A 4,608-nucleotide genomic window follows, 5' to 3' on the forward strand; every position below is an offset into this window, starting at 1 on the left:
CCTCTCTATCACAACTTCACACCTTCACATATTCCATCCTTTCTGAAAACACACAGATTCTTGGAGCACAGAGTTGCTTTGCAACAAGCAGTATTGCTCCCTGAGCAAACGCCCCTTTCCTGAAGGTTTGGATCCAGAAGCATTTTTGCTGTAGGCTTTGTATCACTGTGTGTCAGTAGTTTGCCAGCTCTTGCCTTGGCACCCAGCAAGCTTTAATAGCAAGGTTAAAAGGCAGGATGCTGGATCTATTAGGGCTTGATCCTGATGAGAGCACTTGCTTGTCTGTGAGCAGCTGCTTTGCTGAGTGCTGAACATCTTAATTCTCAGTTACTTTGGATCACACAGTTAACTGAAGAAATCAGGGAGAAGGTCAGAAGCTTTGGTAAGTAAATGTTTACACAATAGGTGGGCATCAGCAGTTAGAAGATGATTTGTCTTATGGAATGCCTTTTCCACAAGAAGTCTAACCTGTTTCAGAAAGTTACCTGCAGTAATGTCTGTTTCTAAGGGCTTGATGTCAGTGTGCTTAGACACTCTAAGCATGCCATACACATAAATCTCTTCCTTGGTAGTGGTCCCAGTTAAGAAAGATGTGTCAGCTTTGACGAAATTATCTCATTTCCTCATCCCAAGCCTTCTCCAGAGCTTGACAGATGACTCAGCTCATCCCAGTGCCTACAGATCACCACTGCCTGGCTGTGGGTGGACAGGTGCTAGAGAATTATGTCACCTCAGTCTTTCTCCTGCCTCTCCAGTTCATCCATCTCGTACTTTATTGTGAGTAGGAGCTTGTAGCAGCAGAGACAGCATCTTCCTTCTTGTTAATACACTGCCCTGTGATCAATGACAAAAAGATTTACTCAAAACCAAAACTTTAATGCTTACATTCTGATTGGGTGAGTTCTGCTTTCTAGGGATTCCCTATGGGAGTGCATGTCCTACTTATTACTTATTTTGGACATGCTGGAGAAGCTGATACTGATGTCTAACCACTAACTGCTCCCAAACTCCCCATTACCAAGCTGAGTACAACCCCACCACAACCAATGCCCGTGTTCAAAGGCTGAATCTAAGAGAGATACAGTATTTGCAGCTCTGGGTTAAGAAAAGTGGTTGTAAGCACAGCAGCTGATAGGTGAGGCAAGGTTTAGTTCAGAGGGTGAAAATCAGGTTGTGTAAATAACTGAGGTTGGGTTCTTTCACTCTCCTCTGGAAGGCAGGCAGGCAAAGCTCCCTTAGGAAAGAAGGAAGGAGCAAGTGCAAAGTTTTTAATCCAGCCCTCTCTTCCACAAGGAACCTGTTAGAACAACAATAAGAGTGATAATACTCCATATTGCAATCACAAGCAGACTATAGGAACATACTTACACTGAAATAGCAAAGGCATTGACATTGCTCAGCTGACAGAAGAATGAGGATGGTCTTTAATCTTCCTGCATTCAATGTTCAAACTCACGGTGTGTTCTTTCCTCTCCATGGTGCAGACGGATGGGTGGCGTCAGATTTACAGACTCCTGCAGTCACTTCTAGTCTGAGGGGTGACTTTGTGACCTCTGATCTCCATGCCAGTGTAAGCCTGGCTCTTGTACCTTGTTTCCTTAAATCTCAAAGCAATTTGTTTTGCAAGATACCTGATGATAGATAATTCTTCCATTATTTATACAACTATTGGTTGTAGTCAGTGGCACTTACAGAACTTCAGCGTGGTTGTGTCCCAACAGGACACAAAGTCACTTCAAAAGTGTCTGCACAAAGGATTTATAATCCTCATAGGGCAATTTTTCCCATATCACATCAGAATTCAGTCCTTCCCCTCGGCTGGAACCCAGGTCAATCACTTACAAGGTGATTAAGCATGCAGGGAAGCCTTCATTTACACACCTATAAATCCACATCCAACAGTTCTCACAACTGCTGTCAGTAACTGTCTTCAAAGTGTAACTTGAACAGTCAGACTCAAATTTGAAGTATTCTGAATCAAATGGAATAGAACTTTGCTCACTGACAAATGATGTCTGTGCTGGACAGAGGGAAAACAGATGTTGCTACAATCCACTCTCAGCTCAAGAGTGGTCTCTATTAAACTACACTCTATCCTGTTTGGACAGTAACAGTAGCACAACCATTAAAAGAACACTATTCCCAGGAGCTGATCACACACCACATTGGATGAACACAGCTATGAGACCTGCAAGAAGAGTGTAGTAACTTTGTCCACAGAGAATGCTTAAGGCCTGAGTAAACACAGAGTGAATTCTAGCCACACCTCTGTTCCCATTTCTTTCAGGTGGTCACCATATCCAAACACACCAATCATTTGAGCACCCAGATCAAGAGCTCAGACATGAACCAAAATGTATTTCACCTGTGACTTCTCATGGCTAATCCCTCTAGATGAATGGTTTGCTCTTCTGGACAGTGAGTTTTGATGAGGCTTTGCTACAGCACTGGTCTAACAACATCTATAAACCCCTGTCACTTTTTCAATGGATCATTACATCCTTTTTAACAGGAGACCAAGATCTTTATGCTACATCTCTTTTCTCCACTTGGGATGTCCATCTTCTGCATCCCACACACTGATCATAAACCAAACACTTGCAGTAACATTGGTTTTCCAGACATACAATGCAGCAAAACTTGTCCTCTAACCAGTGCAAGAGAACACTGCTTCTTTTAGGATCACTAACTCTTCAAGAGCAACTGAATTCACTACTTACTGAGGCTGTGCATCTCTTGCAACCCAACACTCTTGAACTATATATATCTATACACAGCATGATTCACCAGCTAGAACTCAAAGGTCTCCTGGGTGAGTTTAAGGAGTTAGTCCTGTGGAAACACGGTGTTTTCATTTTTATGTGTGACCCTGACTCAAACCAGAGGAGTACAACCACATTGTATGGCTTCACAAAGGTCAGCCTATCAAACAAACATGAGCTTCTAAGACTTTCAATGGACATCATTTAAAAGTCAAGAGAAGACACCAAATGCTATCAGACTAATTTGGGGGTAACAGGCCAGGAGGAAAACATTTTGCAGCGTCTGTTTTCCAAAGTATCTTCAGAGGCAAGTTGCCAGCATAGTTATACTAAAATAGTTGCAACTATTCCATTGCAGGTGTTTTGGAACCAGTATCAAAGCAACCAAGCTGTACTTGAATAAAAGCAGAGACATCCATCAGGGGAGGGATGTTTCTGTAATGATCTGCTACATAACAGGGCTTTGGAAATCCTCTTCTCTACATAGAAGAGGAAAGAAAAGGGACTTCTTACAGCATCCCCAAAACTAACTTATAAAAGATGGGTCCAGAACTGCAATGATGATAGAAAACTGCTAAAAGTAAATGAAGACAGCTTAAGCCCAGAAAGCAACCAACAGATCTGCTTCCATTAGCCCAGGTAGGCATTTTTACACAAAGACAACTCTAAACTGAGGAACAGTCTTTCACCTGTGAGGTCTGGAATTTCCCCCTCAGCTCCACAAGCCCAACTCTTGCATTAGCCCTGCAACACTTTGCTTGTGATCAGCAAAACATCCACAAATCATGCAGGGTGGAGGATTGATCCCACTGGCAATAGAAATAGGGATGGAGGTAATCAGTTTATGCTGAATTCTGGTGGCAAACAACAGGGCAATCCCAGCCCACATCACCTGTCTGACAGGCACTGCCCATCTGAATAGGGAGATTTGGCTTAAAATCAGGGGGAAAAAGTGAGTTTATGGCCTCTGGAAGAAGGGGCAGACCACTCACAGTGAGTACAGGAACATTGTTAGGTCATGTAGGGAGATAATTAGAAGGTCAAAAGCCCAGGTAGAAGTCAAAGTAGCTTTAGAGGTAAAGGGGAATAAGAAACGTTTCTATAAATACATTAGCAATAAAAGAAAGAGCAGGGAGAGCCTCCATCCCCTCTTAGATCCAGAAGGAAATTTGGTATTAAAAGTCAGGGATAAGGCTGAGGTGCTTAATGCCTTCTTTGCCTCAGTCTTTAGTAACAGCAGCACTTCCACTGGGAAAAGTCAGCCCCCCAAGCCAAGACACAGGGGTGAGGAGCAAAATCATTTATCAGCAGTCCTGGCTGACTGGGGAGGTCCCCTCTGATTGGAAATCAGCCAGTGTAGCACCCACAGATAAGGAGGGACAGAAGGATGATCTGGGAAACTACAGGCCTGTCAGTTTGACTTCAGTGCCCAGGAAGCTGAGGGGAGGAGATCATCCGAAGTTCTGTGATGCAGCACATGTAGCACAGGAGTCTGTTCTTACTATTAAAAAGCAATAGAACAAGAAACGGCCTCAAGTGACACCAGGGGATGTTCAGACTGGATGTGAGGAGGAATTTCCTTGCTGCCAGGGCTGTCAGGCATCGGAACAGCTCCCAGGGAGGTGCTGGAGTCACCATCCCTGGAGGGGTTTCAGAGCCAGGTGGGTGTTGCACTGATGAAATGGGCTGGGACAGAGGTTGGACTCAGAGATTTTAAAGGTGTCTTCCAGCTGAAATGATTCTATGACAAATGCCAACCAAAACTGCACATTCTTCTCCCACAGAATTTACTAAAGTAATAAAACCAGTCATGTAAAACATGAAGGATTTTAATTAACTGCATTAA

This window comes from Colius striatus, chromosome 5 (genome assembly GCF_028858725.1).
Source record: "Colius striatus isolate bColStr4 chromosome 5, bColStr4.1.hap1, whole genome shotgun sequence".
NCBI lineage: Eukaryota > Metazoa > Chordata > Aves > Coliiformes > Coliidae > Colius > Colius striatus.